This window comes from Anopheles ziemanni, chromosome 2, assembly GCF_943734765.1.
Source record: "Anopheles ziemanni chromosome 2, idAnoZiCoDA_A2_x.2, whole genome shotgun sequence".
Taxonomy (NCBI): domain Eukaryota; kingdom Metazoa; phylum Arthropoda; class Insecta; order Diptera; family Culicidae; genus Anopheles; species Anopheles ziemanni.
In genome coordinates, this window is record NC_080705.1 from 43,841,654 (window position 1) to 43,863,513 (window position 21,860).

Consider the following 21,860-nt stretch of genomic DNA (forward strand, 5'->3'; position numbering starts at 1 on the left):
TGGCCAGGATCTGATTTACATTTTTACCGAATTTTCAATAAAAGTATCATGTTCCATTAAGGATTTCTATTATTATATTTCCAGTATTATAATTAAAAATCGCTGTGCCCGGGTTTTAATGCTTATAAAGAACATATTTTCCAAACGTTACTTGATTTTCAAGAACAACAAAACTAACCACAGCGGTGAACCTCACATAAGAAATGTGTGGCATGTGTATTACGGAAAAAGTGAGTTAACCATCGTGATTTGATGGGGAGTCAGATTAGGATAAACGATTTCCAGATCCACATTGATTGGTATACATTGTTTCGGGACTGTTTGCGATTTGGGATCGAAGATTCGGATTTTAGAATGGATTTATATCGAAAGATTCGAGTCCCTGCAAGGATTCAATTTTCCCATCACTAAATACAACTGCGACCATGGTGGTGTCAAACGTTCCGATCTGTCTCATACGAGTTAGTATTGGACCCGTAGTTCATCGTGCGTAAGTCTTTTTACTGGAACGGCCAGAAATATAAGAATAGCTTTAGAAAATATTCTTCAGGGAGTGGGATGACAATTGTAACGATTGACCATATTTCTATATTTATTTAAGCTCCATGTTTAAAACGTGATGTAATGTTTTTAATTTTTTTTAAATAATCAGAGGCTGCTCCGTATGGCTTAATGAACTTGTAGTTCCGAATTAATCGAATCGATACCCATCACTAGGCAAAGACAGAATGTGCCGAGTGGCCGAGGTGCTTACAGATGTCTTTTAAAAACGCGGTTGAGAGAGCAAAGCTGTGTCTGTTGACATGGTTGCTGAAGCTAAGCTAAGTCGTAACAATAGCAGCGTCATCTGTTGGCGGCGCTTAGTACTATGGTACTATCCGTGAGTGAGGCCACCAGATGGCGCCAGTGAGGCCACCAGATGGCGCCAGGAGTATTTACGGCATAACCGGTTTGCTGGGAACAGATCCCGGAAACGGTTCTGGAAGGTCATAATAAGGTCACAAATCGTAAATCACCGGGGTCTGTTCCCAGCGAACCGGTTATGCCGTAAATACTCCTGGCGCCATCTGGTGGCCTCACTGGCGTCATCTGGTGGTCGGTGATTCGGAGAACCGGTTTCGGAGAACCGTTTTTGACCGGTTCGGGCCGACCAATCACAGGCCTCCGTTTAATGTGTCCGTTGAACAGTTCTAAAATGCTTGCGGAATTAAAATTTGTAAATGTTTAAATTAAATCCAAGACGAATTTCGAGCATTTTGCGAATTTCGTGTCAAAGATGAAACATAAATGTTTGAATAGGAGGATCTTATTGGTTTTTCGAAAAATAACCTCTGATCGTTGACTGGTATTCCGTGAATCGAAATAGTATCATTGGACTCTAAACCATATTTCATTTCTACTATTTCATTTTCTTTAGTTAAGAACCACTTATTTTTGATATCATTTTCAAACAATAATCCTCAAACTCGACGCATACATATTTGGCGATATTAATATCAGTTGCATTGCTAGCGATATTACTTTTTTTCACAATTGGCTGTTTCAATTGTGGATTTGAAGATTGTGTAGGGAATTTTTGTTCACCGAATTCATAGATTTCGTTGATGCGTTTAGCTATTTGTGCCAACGGTTTATATCCAGATCGAATTAAATTTTTAATCTGATACTATTTACTTTCGAGAGGATATGCACTAAAATTAGACAAAAAAAAAGAAGCGAATTTGCCAAATCGAGAAAATGTGCATACTCATTAGATGAACATATAGCAACTGCACTCTGTGATGATAATGATAAAAAATGTTCATAAACATCGGCAGGAAGAAAAAGTTTCAAAATGACAATAAAAATATAGTGTAAAAAAGTTCTGGCTTCTAAGCCCTTCCAACGTGAAACGCAATCCAGCCCACGAACTGGCCTATGTAATTCTAATGGCATCTCTAATATCATCAGAAGATTTGAGATTTCAGTCACATCATTCAAAGCCCATTTTGTCCTGAAGCTACCGAACTTTCCATCACGCCATCCTACCAAACATTTCTTCATCCCCCACTGTAATGCACTTTTGGCAACCAAAATGGTTGTTGAAATTAGCAGTAGTAAAACAATTACTTACATACTAGTAGTAAAACTTATTACTACATTTATTTAATTAGATTTATATCTTTGATAAAAGCTCTGGCTGGGGAATCACATATAAAGTCACGAATGGAGACTGCAAAAGTGTGGCCATTGATCACCACACCATGCTTCAGCACATCCTCCATTTCAGCGACGAACGGGTTCAGAAATAAGCCGACATTACTGGGCTTACTTTTTCCGCAATAGATCCCTATTACCATTGGTTGTATACTTGAAGCTTCTTCTATATTGAAAAGTATTATTGCAGATTGGAAGCCCATCGACGTTTACTTTTATGGATATCTTATTTAGATGCTGTATTGCTGCGCCTCCTGAAGGCTACCACAGGCTCTCCTCCTCAACTCCTACTGAATACGTCCGCGACGTACAGAACGGTAACTTGTCGTCTAAATATCCAAGCTTGGTTACACGGGGAAACCCACCCCCTTGGGCGGATGGGCGGCAAGGGTGAATTGAGAAGGGGAATGGACTGCTACTTGCTAGTAGTCCATCCCCGAGCGTCTGTATTCCATGTTAGGAGCGACTCGAACCAGAGTCTGTTCCCCATGTTAGGGGCGGTTGTACACCCTGTCCTGGCATCCTACGGGACGTTAGGAGGATAGGAGGCGGGGGGAGAGGCCTTGCAAGCCACGCTCTGTACATTTGCAACGAACAGTCATCAAAAAGAAAACCCGATTTGGTCCAATCCTGCCAGACCTACGCGACGAAAAAAGGACTACGATTGGAAACTCGGTACATGGAACTGCAGGTCTCTTACCTCACCCGGGAGTACCAGAATACTCACAGAGGAAGTGAGAGCCCGCGGCTTCGAAATAGTAGCACTTCAAGAGGATCGCTGGAAAGGAGTCTCGGTGCGCCCCTACCGTAGCGATTGCATGATCTACCAGAGTGGTGGAGACAAGCACGAACTCGGTACGGCGTTCCTTGTTATGGGTGCTAAGAGGAAGCGTGTGATCGGATGGTGGCCGATCAACGACAGGATGTGCAGGTTGAGGATACGTGGACGTTTCTTCAACCTGAGCATTATTAATGTGCACAGCCCGCACCTTGGGAGCAGCGATGACGACAAAGACGCGTTTTATACGCAGCTCGAGAGGAAGTACGACCGCTGCCCACAACATGATGTGAAGATCGTCATCGGAGATCTAAACGCTCAGGTCGGGCGAGAGGAGGCCTATAAACCTACGATTGGAAGCTTTAGTGCCCACCAGCTAACCAACGATAACGGCCTCCGGCTCATAAATTTCGCATCCTCAAGGCACATGAACATCCGTAGCACCTTCTTCCAGCACAAACCTCGTTTCAGCTACACCTGGAGATCACCACAGCAGACATATTCCCAAAAAAATCACGTTCTCATAGACGGAAGGCACTTCTCGGACATCATCGACGTACGTACGTGCTGGGGCGCAAACGTCCACTCGGACCACTTCCTGGTTATGGTGAAGCTACGGCAGAAGCTCTGCGCTGTCAACACACTGCGTCACCGGCCTACCCCACGCCTAAACACGGATCGGCTGCGAACACCTGCTGTTGCCGAGGGGTACGCGTCAGCGCTTGGGGAAGCGCTACCGGACTACAACGTGACCGCCACGATGTCCCTCGATGACCACTGGCTATGGTGGGGCAAGTCATCAGCAGAACAGCCGAGCAGACACTGGGCCATAAGCCACGTAACCAGAGGAAAGAGTGGTTCGATGACGAGTGCAGGCGGGCACTATCCGAGAAGAACGCAGCGCGCGTCCGAATGCTGCAGCGCGAAACCCGTCAGAACGTGAAACACTACAAACGACTGAGGACACAGCAAACCCGGCTCTTCGAGAGCAAGAAGCGCCGCTTCGAGGAGTCGGATGAACAACTGATGCAGCTGAGTTAGGGGGAAACTCGCCAGTTCTACAGGATTGAAGAAGACACAAGGCGGCTTCATGGCAAACGTCGCAATGTGTCGAGACGAGGAGGGCAACATCCTTACGGACGAGCGAGAGGTGATCGAAAGGTGGAAGTGCTACTTCAACGGGCACCTGAACGGAGCGGAATTAGGGGAGTCCAGCAGTGGCGCAGGCAGAATCGAGCAGCACATTAGCCAGGAGGTAGACGACGATGTGCTTCCACCATCCTTGGACGAAGTCACTAGTGTGGCAGGTAGAATGAATGGAGTATTGGTGTGGGGACCCACCGTGGTAGGCGTACGAGGCACAGGGTTAGGAACGTCAGTCTGGTTGGAAATAAAGACGCGAACGGATCGCGATAGAAGCTTACCGAGTAGGTGTGTACCATTGGGAGTAGAAGATATCACAACTAGTGCCATCAAGCAGCTGAAACAGAACAAAGCAGCTGACAGCGATGGGCTGGTGGCAGAACTATTCAAGATGGGTTCGGTAGAGCTTGCCGTCAGTATGCACCAGCTAATTGTGAAAATCTGGGAGCAGGAAAGGATACCGGAGGACTGGAAGCTGGGTGTCATCCACCCAGTGTACAAGAAGGGTGACAGAATGGACTGTGCCAACTTTCGAGCCATCACAGTCCTCAATGCCGCCTACAAAATCCTATCCCAGATACTCTTCTGCAGATTTCGTCGGAAGCTACCAAGCTGGGTTTGTTGGAGGCAAATCCACCACCGACCAGATCTTCACTCTACGACAGATCCCCCAGAAGTGCCGGGAGCACCAGATCCCGACGCACCACCTCTTCATCGACTTCAAGGCGGCCTACGATACCATAGACAGGAAGGAGCTATGGAAGACCATGCGGCAGTACAGCTTCCCCGAGAAGCTGGTTCGGCTGTTAGAGGCCACAATTTTTTTTTTTTTTATCAAGGGTTCATTGATGTATTTCGTAAATACCTAAAATACTAGTTTACAATATCACAGATCAAGAAAACATCAACTACTCCCTCCTCTAGCCTTGTAGTGCCCCACACGGCATGCACCTAAACGGTAGAGCCGTGTGGGGCAAGCGTCTGGCCATCGGGCCCCCAGTTAGAGGCCACAATGGAGGGGGTGCTGTGTAAGGTGAGGATTTCGAACATGCTGTCGGATCCGTTCGAATCTCACCGGGGTCTGAGGCAAGGTGATGGACTCTCCTGCCTTCTATTCAACATCGCTCTGGAAGGTGTCATGAGAAGCGCGGGCTTCGACATCCGTGGCACGATTTTCACCCGCTCTCTCCAATTCCTCGGCTTCGCGGATGACATCATCGACATCATCGGGCGGAACACTAGGACGGTGTGCGAGGCGTACACCCGACTGAAACGCGAGGCCGCAAGGATTGGACTAATGATCAATGCGACGAAAACAAAGTACCTGCTCGTCGGAGGCTCTGACAGTGACAGAGCCAGGCTGGGGAGCAGTGTATCAGTGGACGGCGACGAACTTGAGGTAGTAGAGGAGTTTTGCTACCTCGGCACTGTCGTAACTCCGGACAACAACGTGAGCTGTGAAATCCGGAGGCGCATTGTTCAGGGGAATCGTGCCTACTATGGGCTCCACAAACTCCTGAGGTCCAGATGGCTTCTCCCACCCACTAACCGCACGCTGATAAGACCGGTCGTCCTTTATGGGCACGAATCTTGGACTCTGCTCACGGAGGACGCTAACGTTCTCGCAGTCTTCGAGCGGCGCGTGCTCCGGTCTATCTTTGGCGGCGTGTATGAGCAGGGCGTGTGGAGGAGAAGGATGAACCACGAGCTAGCTGAGCTGTATGGCGAGCCGGACATCCTGACGGTGGCGAAGGCCGGCAGGATTCGTTGGTTGGGGCATGTCATGAGGATGCCGGACTCATGCCCCACCAAGAAGGTGCTCACCAGCGACCCGCCCGGCACGAGACGACGAGGAGCTCAGCGAGCTCGGTGGATGGACCAAGTGGAGCAGAACCTGCGAGACATCGGATGCGACCGGGGTTGGAGGGCTGCAGCCATGGACCGAGCAACCTGGAAAGCGATTGGTGACCAGGTCATGTCAGCACGACGTGCTCAACAGCGAGCGGGCCATTGAAGAAGAAGAAGAAGGAATCGTTTTTTAAGCCTTTAATGACTACATTAATAAATAGGTATACCATTTTTCTCGATCACCTCCTCCATCCGGGGACAGAATCGAGAGCATACCTTCTCAATGTATGAGTCAGTTTTCGAGATCCATACCTCGGCAATTGAAGCTGTTAGTGATCCAACAATGGTGTTAGAACGTTCACAGGCCTTAATCTGAGCATGTGCCCATGTTGTTTAATCCAAAGGATTCAAGTCCGAGCTGGTGCCCAAAATTCCATGTTTTTCTTCAGCCACGGTTAAGTCCTTTTTGAGGTACGTCACGCGGCTCCGTCTGATTGGAAAATGAATGTTTTTGTGCCCCAAAGATGGCTTTCGTCCATCACAGAACGTGGTCCTTCAAAATGTTCATATTAACCATGGTATTTAATTTTAATCCAGCTTTAATGAATGATGGAGGTATTTTCAAGCTGTTGGGCGCAATTGTCTTAAAATCGACGACCCCGGCCGAATTTTTGCTTGTAAACTTGATTTACAGGATGATTAAAAACCTGCTTATACGTTTGTTACCTACGGGATCGACAATGAACATGCTTTCATCAAAGAATATGATGACGGTATTCTTTTGTTTTGATGTTGACACCAAACGTGTCGAGAACTCTAGCCGTAGTTGTTTGAATCGGTCTGTTACAAGGTGACGCTTTACTCTGACTCTGGACGAACATTTCAAGTCATGTTTGATCAACCGATGCATGGTAGATTTTGAAAAATCGGTTTCCTTAGCCAATTCCCGGATAGATCTGATACAATGTTGTCTCACTCAACCCCTCATTGATCTGATGACCTTCCGGGGTGCGAGTGGACCGTGGATGGCCACTTCCTGGCTTCGTGGGATGTGGTCCATCAAGGAGTGCGGTAAACAGTAGCCAGACGGCATCCCGCGTACAATTTGTTTTACGGGCTTTTGGGCGAGCAGTAAACTAGTCACAATCTGCTTTACGAACATTTTTCTCAACTTTACTACTCGAGAATCACTCTTTTAATTACATCATCTCATAGTACCAGATAATTACACACACACATGACCACGGTAAAAATTACGTTTAAAGCTACCCAAAAATAAGCATTGAAAATTTTCGCATTTTTTTTTTGGGACCTCAAATTCATATAATTAATGAATTTTTAAAATTATAAAAATTATACAATATTTTTGGAAACACTCTCAAGTATCTTCATTGAAAATTTCAAATCGATTCGACGTCTAGATAAAAAGTTATTAAGTCTTAAGCACAGGAAAACGGAATCTCCCATACAAAATGTATGGACTACCCGGGTAGTCCGGTTGAACGTTTGAGGGGTATCAACCGAAAAACGCAAATAAAAATTATTTAAATTCCTTGGAAATTTTTTTTTCTTAAGCAAAACGATAGAAAATGAGTTTTTCTAGGCATTCCAAAAATTTCATGCCGATACGTCAATCCAATCAAAAGTTGGAACAAAACAAAAATCCAAAAACTACCCGGGTAGGCGGTTGAACGGGTGACGGTTAAATCATTTCTACCTCGCTAAACATTTCTATCGGTTTAAGTATCACTTAAGCGTGTTCATTAAATTGTAGTCAGTACTCCTTGTAAAAATGATGCTAGATTCTGTCAAATATTTGACGAATCTCAAAGGACAAAATGGTTTGAATTACTTTGTACACGACACATCTTTTCTGCACACACTGTTCGCAATGTTCTGAAATCTGCGCTTGAAAATAGAAAGATACTTCTTCGGGTCAGGACAGGATCTTAATTCGTGAATTCGTTTAAATTACAATTTTTCAAACACTTGTCATGAAAACTGTATGGCACGATCTTTTCTGTTGTTTTCTTTTACCAAAGCTGGCATAGTTGGTATAGTGAACCAAGGGAACTATGGTTTAAGATGTGTGGCGAATGAAAAAAGATTGTTTGTGAGATTAGAAAATGAGACGCTCTTACTGCAATGTGTATAGGGATTATGTGAAATCCCTTTCGTAGCTTGATGTACAGTCAGAAAATAAAGTATCCAAACAGTCACCAATTTGAAGTTTAATCCTGGTTATCTCAGCGAATACGTGAGATAGGACAACAATTTAAACGGCATATCGTAGAAAAGCTTCTAATCTGTGCAATGAGCACTTAACATTTGGATAAAGTTGCTGGTCAATTTGTTCTAAAGAAACACAAAGAAAGGCTCAAAATCAAGAGAAAAAAGTATCCGTATGGATTACTGGTACGATATGGTGCTCAAAGGCCATTAATCGAACTGGAAACATTGATTTCAACATACTCCCAAAGGCTCCGGAATCGAACCCTATGTTGCATAGTAGACAAACGTTGCGTTTGTCGAAAGGTGCTTCGATTTACCATTTATGAACAGAGGCGGATTAAGCAGACTCTAAAGGCCCCAAGCAGCTATAAGTTGAAGGCCCCAAAAACATGCAGTACAATCATCATTAAATGATTTATTTCAATATTTATTGAATTTTAATTTTGATGAAATCACACATTTTTAATATGGAATCGAATTAAAATTAATATAAAATTTCCTTAAGTTATTGCACTGAAAAGTTGTTATAGACAAAACATGATTTACAAAGACTCATTTCATGCGATACCATAAGTAACTTTTAAAGACAATCATTTTCTACGAACATAATTTTGTATGAACCATGTTGACGAGTAATTTAGTTTTTAATTTTCTTTTACTTTTAAATTGATTTTTTTTAACGATTTAAAATTGATTATCGTGAAATGCTGGAAAAATAAAAAGCACGAATAATGTTAAGTAAAACCATTATATTTGGAGATGTGCAAGCACATTACGTTGGTGCATCAATCTCATTTTAACCCAAAAAACACGTCACTTGTTCTGCATCAAAACACAATTCAGATAAGTTGGATCATTCAGACTTTTTCATATTCTTCATTTCCTTTCATTGAAAAGTAAATTCACAACCTGATCTCGCAATAAAACAGAGCGATAAAACAAACAACCTCGTTGTAAAGTAATAAAAATAACTACAATATTAAATTAAAAAAATGGGCCAAAAGGACGCACACTCGAAAGCTCGGGGCTCCAAGCAGCTGCTTGGTTTTCTTGCCCTATGCCTTTGTGAATGGGACATTAACTTGTTCTTAGTTGACCTCTATACACTATTATGGAAAACTATTATGTAGAACTATTATGCAAAACGGGACACATTTCAGGCACCTTCCGAAAAACAAAACTGGTTGAAATGATGCCTTGGCTCTTCCAGACTATTATTGATGCAATTGACATCGAATGCAACATATTGGTACAATAAATAGATTGTCATCGATTTTGAGCCTTCTTGTGAATTTTTTCGAACCAAAGTGATTGCATGTAACTTTTTCGAAGTTTTAAATTACTTATTGAAAAGTAGTTTATCTACGATATGTAGTTTAAATTGCTATCCTTCCTCATATGTTCGCTGAGATAACCAGGCTTGACGATGAAATTGGTGACTGTACGGACACTTTCTTGTCCGACTGTATGAACATCGTGCCCTACCCCACCCCCCCGCCCCCACCCCCCTCAGATGTAAAACCTGGTCAGATCCGAGGGTGCTTTTTAACGGCTTCTCCTTAACCGTCGAGCTCGATTTTCTTTTTCTCCCACCAGCCGCTTCAATTTCATTCATAAAAGTCCACACCACACTCACCCGCTGGCCCCCACTAGGATATCTCCCTTGCCACCCACTGTGTTCACTTCTCCGTCCCGTTACCCACTCCGCCCTAGCGATCCCCCCCCCCCCCGCATTTTAACTCCACTTCCTCCCATTTCCTACTGAACGGAAAAAAGTGTGAAGTGCGATCAAACGCAAACCTTCGGTGAAAAGCAAACACTGGCCAAACCATACGAACCGAGAGTGTTACACTTAGCCGAATCCGTAGCGTGTGCTGTTGTGTTTTTTGTCTGCCTCAGTCGAGGGGGTGGTTTTTTGTGCAAAGTGCCTCCACCTCCTCCTCCTTGAAGTATTTTTTTTTCTAGCGGGACCGACTGTTCGGGCGTAGGAAGGAAATTTGCTTCGGCAGACAAATGACCGGTAAAATAAAACCGTCCCATGCAAAATGATCATATTTTACCGGTGCCGAAACGGTTAAAAAATGGTACTCGTGTCGTTTGCCAATTTGGTTCCCTATCCTCCTAGAGGCGATTTCGAAAGACTGCCCCAAACAAAAAATGCACTAAAAAGTTCACTGCTTTATGAGGTTATGGTTCGTCCAAAAATGTGAAAAGATGTGAGCATTATTTTATACACCTTTCGTTGTCTCCTCCACATCTATTCCCTTTTTAGTTCGTATGAACTTCGGATCAGCTGATCGTTTCGATCAGGGGTCGGCACACGTGTTTTTGTACTAAAACAGAGGAATACTGGAACTGTCACAAATAAGTAAGTAAAACTTTAATATGTATATCCTATTACGTAGTAGGATTAATTTATTGGTATATTATTATGTAGTGTAAACCATTGTTTGGGGTGACATAAGAGGCAGCTCACATGCCACAGTTTTTCAAGCCCACAAAATTTAGTTGCAATCGGTGAAACCGAGTCGCGAGAATCATATTAAAAATATGCATAAATAACAAGTTTTTGTTGAAACGGTTATTAACGATTTAAAACGTTCCTCGTTACAGTCTGGTTTTGGGGTCAACACTTGTCTGGCTTTGGGGTCAATGAATGATCGAAAAAGTGCAAAAAGTCATAATTTTCTCAGTCGAACGTAAAGTTCGACGTAAAGTTCAGGTTTAATACGTAGTTTTTCAAACTCTTTGCAGAAGATTTTGATATTTAATCCTATTTCTCTTATGTCCTATGACAGTTTATTGATGCCTGGCAACAGTTTTTAACTAACTTACTTTAATAAAATACTATCGAAAAAGTATGCGAAGTTCAGATAAATGATTTTCCACCAACAAGTACTACCAACAGTTTCTTACGGGCCAGATAAAATCAGCTGACCGGCGTGGCGCACTTTGCCGACCTCTGGACCCGTAGACGATCGGAAGCAAAAAAGGGTGCGAAATAAAGACACGTCCCATTCCGGGCTCGGTGGCTCGCGCCCCATGAACTGCTGCGAGCGAAATAAATAAATTCCCCCCATCGGTGTCGACCGGTTTGAGTTCGAGCCGCCGTGTGGTTACGATGGGTACCGGATCAAATGGTCTTCATAAAACTCTGCCTGGTCGCGGAGCACCTGAGGCTGAGCCGATGGGCCCCAGTCCCATGATTTCTACGACCGTAGTTTCGGAACGGAAGGCGTGGGTGGTTTAATTCACAGTTTCCTTTCCCGGCGGGTAGAGGGATGCTCCAAAAGTGTGGAGGGGCTGATCTGTGGGAAGTGTGGAAGTTAAACCGGCGGGGGAAAAGCAAGCAAAAAGCGAAGAAAACAAATCACAGTGCAATTCCGTTTGAGCACGTGGGGTGCACAATGGTGGCGCGCGGTAGGACAACATTGTTAGGTTCCCTCGACGAGGAAAGATTTCGAGAGTCTGTATATTGCGCCAAAGCATGACGAGCAACCGGTAGCGCACTGAGTTTTCCTGGCTGGCGCCGCCGACGACGACGACGACCGCGATTGGCCCACGACTTTTATGTGCGTTACAAAGTTGTCCTGGCCTGGCAAGTTGAAAGTTGAAGACGCGACCGACCGATAAGACGCACCACACCGCAGCAGGGACGTATAGAGTTTCGTTAAAATCTTGGCTCAAGCCGTGAGCAACGGAGCGAAATCGCAATCGGTTTGCGTCAAGCGAGCTGAGTGCTTTAGATCGACAGACGTTGCATTTCGTGTGAAAACGATCGCCTATGATCGCCGAAACTTTGTATTTCGCGTTTTTACAACGGAATCGTAAATGTAAATGCCAAAACAAATAACAAATAACTACTGTCAAACACATTCAATGGTTGGTTGGTGGTTGTAAACAACCTTTCTTAGGATTAGGTATTAGGATTTGGTTTTGGTAGGTGAAGCTGTGTCATGACACTTCCTGGAAAATCAATTAATTCTATGACACAAAATACAAAATACCAAGAGCAGGAAAAAGTAAGAATAGTAAGCATAACAACGATTCTTTTTAAATCAAACGAACACTGGAAATATATATTCCTTATTTTGATCTATCGAGTTCAAATTTGGAAATCCAATCGAATAACAAAAATGCAACCCAAAAGAATTAAGTTCCCCTTGGAAATAAAATGTTTCATATTATAAAACACAAGATAAATAAGTGTAATCAACGTTAAGTTACGTCTCTGTATAGCTATTGTCGTTGGCTATAGCATTTTCCTTCGTGCATACACGGAAGGAAATGTTTTTAATGAAGCGTTTTACCTTTTAGCAAAGCTGGTGTCGATAGTCCAAAGTTGGGGTTGGCACATGTTTTACAAAAACGGGCCGGATTATGATATAATACAGTAAATTGAAACTGTGACCCAGAGGGTAAGCCTGTGTACGAAGATTGCCAACCCTTGCTGTGGAAATAGAATATTATGTAATTAAAGGCATTATTTTCTCAAGTATTTTTTCTGATTTAAATTTAAAAGTTTCGTGCTCATTTGAAATTCTAAAAGTAAACTTAGTCCACCAGAGAACGAGCTATAAATCGAAGAAGAAAAAACATAGATAAAAGGAGTGTTTCTATCAATCGATTTTGATAAAGTTTGTGTTGATTTTATTGATAGTTTTTAGATAGACTCCTCAATGTAAGGCTTAACAAATGAGGCTCTAGGAGTGAAGTAGATCACCGTCAAGGACAGCACCAGTCTCTAAAATAGTGACAAGTAATATGAGACTAAAATGCGTAAAATAAGATACGGTTTAGATTCTCCCAAAATATAAAACGTTTTGGGCACCAATGCTCGGTTTATTTAAGCTGATGAAAACTTTGAAGATATTTTTATTTTCAAAAACTATCTTGCATAAGCTCAGTAACTCTTCCAAACATCATCCTTAAGTTGCAAAACGGGAGATGTCTTACGCTCCCTCCTTGAACGTCCTTGCAGAATAAAAAGGCCCCGCCACGGGAGAGAAACATCCATCGCAAATGAGCCACAATTGAGGCGAAACATCTGTCAACACCGTCTCGCACGCCACGGCGTCATCAAACACCCCCTTTCGAGACTGAAGCAAAACCCTCGCTCGTTCGTCGGGGATCCAGTGGGAGGTTAGGTGCATCGCCATACCGTGGGGTTTGACGGGTAAAAATCGTCATCGGTGTACCGGCGCTGATTGGATTAAATCAAAGGCCGCAGTCCCGGTCGCGGTTTGCGCCCGTTCATTGAATAATTCCCAACATCCGATGGACGGATGGATGGGTGGATGAATGGGGACGGGGGGACGCAGAAAGAACCGCACACTCTTCGGCGGGCTCGGTTCGGCTCGGTGATGCTCTTGTTTGTTTACGATCACAAGCAGCGATCATGATCATCATCCATTAGTGTTGACTCCGTACTGGTTGGCGGTACGGCAACGGCCGAGGGGAAGATGAAGGTTGTCGCATTAAAGGATTGATTGGGGGTTTCGGCGTGTTGTTGAAATAAATGAACAAAATAAACAAAGGAGTAGTTCTTATGAAAAGTGACAAATGAATACTAAAACATATGCTTTAGCAAAATGCTTAATGAATAAAGCCTTGACGAAAACTTCCTTTATTTTACATAAGAATTGCATTTTTCGGAAATGGAAACGATCATGATCAAAACAATCCTTCCGGCTATCGCTTGAAACTGTCATCGTCGGACGATGACAGGTATTGGGAGCACCGGAACAGCAATAAAAAAAGAAAGACAACTGCAAACCCCCCACCCTCACTTCCTCTCAATCGATCGACTTCCGAAACCGCACAATCCGGTAGAATAGATTATGCACTCGATCGCTGCGCCGATCTTGTTCGGAACGGATAAACGCGCTCGTTCAACCGCAGAATCTAGCCACCGACCGATACCGGGTGGGGGAATGGGACGGAGGGTGGGGGTGCAGAACAAGATTTTTATGTATTTCGTGGGGAAAAGGAAAAAAACAACGAGCTGTGCAGGGAAACGTTTCGCACAAGCCCAAGCGCCCAACCGTCTTGGCGTGATATTTAAACGAACTGACAAAGACACCGCGCACCGCTCGATTTCACCGGGCCGTCGTCGGCGTTGACGTTTTATTTATTTCTTTTTGCTCCGTTTTCTCCACCCCACTTGCCGGCACTTCACGAGCACAACTTTTTGCCCGGTGACGCCCGGCAGTCCATCCCGAACCCCCCTTCCGCCCTGACTGCTTGTTGCGGTTGCGGGAATGTAGATTAATGGTGATTTGATTTAATAATCTCCTCGCCCCGTTCCAGACTGACACCAGACAACCGAGCGGGCCGAGATGGCAGCAGCACAACGATTCGTCTTTTTTTTCACCCACCCCATCCACCCCCGGTTACTGTTGCCATGTTGGACACCCTTTCGGCATTAGCCCGGTGGGGTGGTGCAGCGCAAATTGGCGATGTCCTTTCGTGGGGACACGCGGCGAAACGAGCTGCTAATCGATTGCAGTGATTCACAAGAGCTGCCATGCGGGGTGGGGAGGGGCTAAAAGGGGGACAAGGGGCCTCCCGGTTTCTTGATGTTGAGCGAAGGTTCGGTGGCGAAGACGTTAGATGGCAACGATGGGGTGCATAACGCGGGGGGGATTACGGTGAGATCGTCGTGGATAAGATGGATAAGATTGCTAGCAAATGCTAAAATGATAAGGGTAGTTGCCGTTGGTCTGGATGGTTCGGGGGGGCGAGGCAGATTTTGCCATGCCCCGGCACAATCACTGAGACATGAGGCGTCTCCATTGGGCCCGTACTGTCCGAAGTTAGCAACCAAACAACCAAACAACTCGGAACTGTTTGTACCGCGTGTTCATTAGATGGGTTTATGAGCATTTACAATATTCCAAACTATTTAAAAATATATCATTTTACTGAGTGGGAAGAAATATTGACAAAAGCTTACATTAGTAAACACGAGATGGAACAAAATAATGTTGTTCAATGAGGATTTTTTAGTATTCAATTCATTCAATTCAAATTGAAAATTACAGGAAAATAATTTTCAAAATAATTAAACCACTCTTCACAGCAACTGGTAGCACATTTCAAATCATAATCCACTTTCATAAAGAAACATATTTGGTTCTATATTTTTTTATTTTCATGTGTATAACACCATTCCAGTATGTATTACACGTTTCAGCTTTTTGTCCTAATTTCTAAATAATTTTTAGTTGTTCTTTTGATGATTTTTCTGTCAAAATAATTTCAGTATATTTTACGTTTATTATCTCACCAAATTTCTTTGATCTTTAATATATAATAACCTTCCTCATCTGTATATAATGTAATGAAGGAACCTGCAAACGTTTGAAATATTAGAAATTAACATCTAGGTTCAAATTTCAAAATACATAGTAGAGATTGCATGAGAACAAAAATAGTATCTATACTGGATCAAACTTTACTTTTTCGTTTTCACTGGTTATAGAAAGACAACACAGTTATGCTCATCATGTCAGTATCGTTTTTTTTACTAAAAAAATACAGAAACATTTACAAAAAATATAGAATTTTTTTTACTAAAAAAATACACACATTAATCTACACACATTCTCTTATCCAGGCGTGAGATGATGAACATCATGGAAGTTGATGTTCCCCGCGTTGCAAAATGAAATGCATAAAATGGCACATGGCACACTAAATTAGCTCTATAAGGCAATAACTAATAATTTTCAATCCCGTAAATGTAATACACCAATAGAAACATTTATACAAATACATTTATTAAAGTAGTTGAAAAATCAACACTATTTGTTGATGGGAACAATCATAGCTTATATTAAAAAAAAAGCATTGCAATACAATTTGCTCGTGCTTTTCAAACAATCTCAACAGTAGAAGTTAAGAAAAACGATTTTGGTTTACAACGCTCCGGGAACATCAACTCGGGAGCGAGAGAACGTGGCAGCACAAACCCTCGCTCTCTCGGTTTTGCAGCATCCCACATACACACAACCACACACCCCGTCGACGAATGCCCGCGAGGTATGGAAAGCCGTTGCTCGTTCGTTCGGTTCATTTGTCTGCTGACATCGAAGCAGAGCACACGCGCGGCTCGCAGTGTATCCTCAACCTCGTTGTTCTCGGAGTGTGTGAGCAGGAGTTTGGAGTTTGAAATCCGATCGAGTCCGGCACGTAACGCCGAGTAACGCCGATCGTCGGCATCAGCAAAATCCGCAAGCGAACGAGCAAAAGTGAGTAGTGACGGTTAGGACGGTCGGGGATGGAGGGTTTCTGGATCATTTTGGTGATCGTCGGTGAAAAGTAGGGGTGCTCTGGAGTGATAAGCTGTAGTGGCGTAGGGTTGGGGATAAGGTTTCTAACCAGGGGACTAAGAATAGATTTTTGCCAACAGGACCAGAAACTGTCTTTCTAGCATAAGAACACAACGAAAGTGTCAAAATGATACAAATAAATGAGACTAACTCAAATACAAACTGTTAACTTCTCTTTGAACAGCTTCTGCCGATCCTTTCGGAGGTCGTCCGGATCTAATCTAAATTTCCTCGCCCACTTCAACAGCAAGCAGTGTTAATAGCATGAAAAACAAATCCCTCCCGGAACATTCGAACCCCGTCCGTTGTGTCATCCGATGCATTCCACCGTCAATTCGCTTCCGTCGCGATCGTACCGTAAGCGTTTATCTGAGTGTCATCCGCTGCAGCCCGTGTCTCTGTGTACGGTTGCTTGCTCCCTAGCCAGACATACAACACCCCCGTCCGGTTGATATTTTCCTTCCGTTCCGTTGGCGCGACCGTTTCTGTGTTCAGATCGGCGGTGGAAGGGAACACGGATTGATTCGGTCGATTTTTGCGTTTGCCGCAACAGTCGCGATCCGGCTTATCGCCACACGAGCTGTTGCTGGCACGTCCCAACGCAGATGAGTCTGGCTTCGGCTCCGGTGTCCGTCACCATCTGCGGGATGTTGCACCGAGAACAAGAACGGAAGCGGGTTGTTTTTCTTTTCCATGTGCAACGGTTTCCGATGGGCGATTTTCTGCATCTTCTGCCATTCATTAGGGTAACTGTACGGTAGCACCTACGTGCAAAGAAGGGCCATATTGTTGGAAAATATTTAGACATGGGCCGGATGAAAGGATATTATTTTTTTGTAATCGACGACGACTTCAAAGCAAGTGAAAATTAAAATAAAGTGGAAACACTGCGCGCGGTTCATTGTTCGACTAAAAATATGTCTCTAAAGCAGTAACAGGAAGTGGGTTATCTTTAACTCAATTTTACCATTGATTTCGTTGCAGGTTTCCTTGAAATTCTTCGCCGAATCGAATCGAATTGACTCGAACGCCGATCGCCTTTGTCGTGCGGTTTGGTGGAACGACGAAAACGGGGGCTTATTGGAAGCTCCAGTCGATAAAGTGCCCGGATTGTTCAGAAAGTGCCTCAGTGTGTACACAGTGTGCTGTGTATTTAATCGTGCGTAAAATTCATTCAATCGTGTCGCGTTTCGGCACCAAAACAAGAAAACGAGAGAAGACGAAAGAAAGTGCATAATTCTTGTGCGATTATCATTCACCCTCGTGGGGTAAAAATACTCCACTGCTTGAGATCAAGAGCCAGGGATCATCGTTGAATATATATATTTTAAAAGAAACATACATACACAACCACACATACACACACGCCAATCGTTTTGGAAAAGCTGCCCTTGGTGTGTCGTTGGGGTACGGTTTGGCAGAAGCAGCAAAGAAATAAAAACATTATCCCACACTCCCGTTAGACGGGCGGGCGTAGGAGGGCGTGTGTGCGTGTGTGTGGGGAGTGCTGGTGAGGTAACATTGCGCGTGGTCGGAAAAGCCGGCGTTGATCCGGAGCTGGCGCCATCGACGACGTGATCGTGTACGAGTTTTCGGTGGTTTCGTGGTTTTCTGCAGGCGACGGGACGGAAAAAGCGGACGCGGCTTTTTATTGCGATTGTGCGCCTTACTCGTATGCGTGTAGTTGTTGTTTGATGATTTATATGGAGGCAATATAAATAAACGCCGGCCGTCGACTGCGTGGAAAACTTTAGCCGGGAAGCGTATACTATTTGGCGTTGCGATCGATCGCAATCGATCGACTTTCCGCGTTCAGCAATAAACCCGTCCGTAGGCCAGACTCCCGAGTTGTATTGGCCCGCGATCGCTTCGATCATTGTGCACGAGCTGCCCAATTTTTCCCCAACCCCTGGTGCCGACTTATCACGTGCCAAAAGCTGAGGTAGCGACACGAAACGCGCATCGCTGAATCTAGGGATCGCCGGGAAGCGTCCAGTTTTCCCACGTTGACGCCATCGCGAGTGATGCAATTGTGATTGGCGTTTACCGCAACAGTGATCGTTTGCACATACACACACACACAAAGACCAGCCGCCTGCAGAGAGTGCACCGCACACTAGTCGAGACACCACATCGTCGAACGTTCAAGGTAAGCAAAAGCATAGAAACAATTGGTTCGCTACGCACTGCATTTTGCGGATGCAACTGCGAGTGCGGCGCGGGGGGCTGATTCACGGCGAAAATGTGCACATTTGTGCAGCAGTTAACGCTATTTACTCTAATAACAGTCCCGGTCGAGGTGCTAATGTCTCGGTGCTAACGATTGCCATAATTATGGGAATTGTGCATATGAATCTTATTTTAAAGCACTTGTTGTATAACGATGAGTTTTAAAAGTACTACCAAAATTCACATATTCTTCATACTACACAATGTTTATCATATTGATTTTGTGCATGTTTGGTATTTAATATTGATTTCCACTCGTTTTACACCCAATTTTCTAAGTTTATATTCGAATACAGGCCCAGACGGCCGTCCTATTGTCCAAAATTTTGTTTTATTTGAAAGTTCGAATTATTTTGTGCTTTGATGCAGAAAAGGTGCCGTGTTTGATTGATTAAAAATATGAAATTCATGTACTAACGTAAATTCAAGACACCAGTGTAAAGATTTTTTTAAAAATTAATTTGAGCGTAATCCACATAGATTAGCAAAAGCAATGTCCTGTTCTTTTCCAAATATGATAATTTTGCTTAACATTATTGTTACTATTTTCGTTTTCAAACCTTTAACGATTGTCAATTTTAAATCGACATTAAAAATATTACATTCAAAATATAACAAATACTTATTAGGAGTTATTATAATCTATTTTGTTCATATAAAATTATATTCATGACCAAAAAAAAAGGCTTTGAAAATCAGGTATTTGGCAATGAAAACTTTTCAATGCAATAACATTAAGGAAAATTGCAGTTTAATTTAAATTTGACTCCTCATTGTGTGGTTTGAGCTTCATAGAAATTTGATAAATTTTGAAATAAAAATGGTAAATTTAGGTTATTCTGGGTAATTAGTTTCAAATAAAAATTACCATCAATAAATATTTATATTAAAGTTATGGTTATTAAAAAAACAATTTCCAAATTTTCCAAATTTTCAAAGAGAGTTTCTGTTTGCGTAATTCGGATTCCTTGCAGTAGCAATAATGTAAACGGAGAAATAAACGTATTATCATAGCCGTCAAAAGCCCCCTTACCTCATTTGACTACATTTTAGCCATATTGTTTTCAACTGTACCGAACTTTTATTTTCATTATAACTTTGCACAATTTTCTTTTTATAGACAACTAATTATACAAATTTTAATAAAGTGTAACATCCACCAAGATTTTAAGTAGGGATACATAAAAAAGGAGGGCTAAATAACCAAGCTTTAACAAAAGGATCGAAATTTAGATCTGAGACAAATAGAGATTGTTCGAAGCAAAACTTGGTACGCTAGAGACTGAAAGGCTAGGAATAAAATTAATGCTTAGCGACCAAAGGAAGATATCTTATAGACAAAAGCTGTTAGTTGCAGTTTATGTTGTTCATAAGTCGAAGTTTATCGGCTTGTTAAAATTTAAGCGATGCGATCAATGAGCTAAAAGTGAGTGCAAAGTGTTTGGACTCATTAGAGTGGGATGGTTTAGAGAAGACACTGATATATCTCCGATTTGTCACTGCACGAATTTAAAGAAAACACGATGAAGTAATTGTTCTGCCCGCCCGTGGGAGCGCATTTCGTAATCCAGATCAATAAATCGATGAACAATTTAATTTAGCTCCAAATGGAGGCTCGTAAATCGAACCCTTCACTCAAGCCTCACCCCTGTCCGGCCGTCCGGAGAGATGGAAAATATTGTTATTTTCTCAACCATAAATCGTCGGCAGGGTGCATCGTTTTCGCGGGGTCATTACAATTTCCCGCAGTTTCGAAATCTGTCCCCGCACATACGCGGACTTACATAATGCGCACGCGAAGTGTAACCGGACGCGGGGTGGACATTAAAACGCCACCGATGCACCCGATCGTGCTACTTCTGGCCAGCACTCGCCGGCACACGGATACGGAACGTGTTGTGATGCAAGAAGCTGCAGCATAAGCCGCGACTCCCAAGTCTGTGGCGGGGCGGGTGTTGTTTGCGCCCGCGGGTGCCGCCAGTGTCTGCACATCATAAATCATAGCAACACCGCCCCCAAGTCGCGCATAGACGCGCCTCCGTGAGGCGTTCCGTTCCGGCTGCCCGCGCGGTATCGATATCGGGAAGGGTTTTTTTCTGTTTTATTTCTCCTCCGGTTACTTTCGTCGATTCGCCCCGAATTCGAGGCCAGTTCTTCCGTGATAGCATCTTCCTTTATTCTAGGTTTTGTTTTCCGCCATCTTTCTCTCCGAAGATCCGGTGAATGATTCTGTCATTTCCTCCTCCCTCTCCCCTCCCTCTACCATCGAATCCTACTCTTGGATGGGTCTGGCGTTGAGGGTGGCTGTTGTCTGTCGCTCCGACGGGGGGAGGGGGTGGCCCACAATCAACAATCTCGGAGGGCGATCATTCAACAACCTGCGTAGCGGAATGGGGGAAAGGGGAGTGGCGTGAGGGTGTCGGGGTCGTGGCCGTAAAATCACAAACTCACCCGCTGGCTTCGTCATCCGTCTCGAGTGTCAGATCGGCGCGCCATCGCACGTCGCAATCGAACCTCGTAACGCACTCGAAAGCGCCAGCAGGAACCGCCGGGAAGGAGGGAGTTTTCTATATGTTTTTGCTACCCCCCGTCGACGCGGCTTCCTTCTCCCGGCGGTCTTCCTACGCCCTCGAGATGCTCGGATGATCGGTTGATGCTGTTGTTGATGGATGAGAGTATTTTTTACCACGTCATAATCGAATGTAGCTTGTCTGCGAGCGAGCGAAAACTGGAATGAAATCGACAGCGGCCATTTTTAGCCGGAAAACTACACACATTGCTTATGGAAAGATGAAGTATTTGAGCCTTTCGCAAGCAGAGATTAAAGTAACTTCGATATCCGCAAATCATCCTTTTCTATTTTGCATAAATACCAATTAATTTAAACCCATATTTTATCAAACATCGAAACAGTAGGAAAGGTGCGGATGTAACAGAAAAGTTTTGGCTAGTTTTTGGACCTGCTCAATGCTTTTGAAATAAAAACGCTACCTCGTTATTATTTCAAGGTTGTTTGGCAGATGGGAAAAGGGATGCAAGAAAAAGAAACAAACTTACAACATATTGCTCGATATGTGTTTTTGAAAAACAAATAGAGCAAA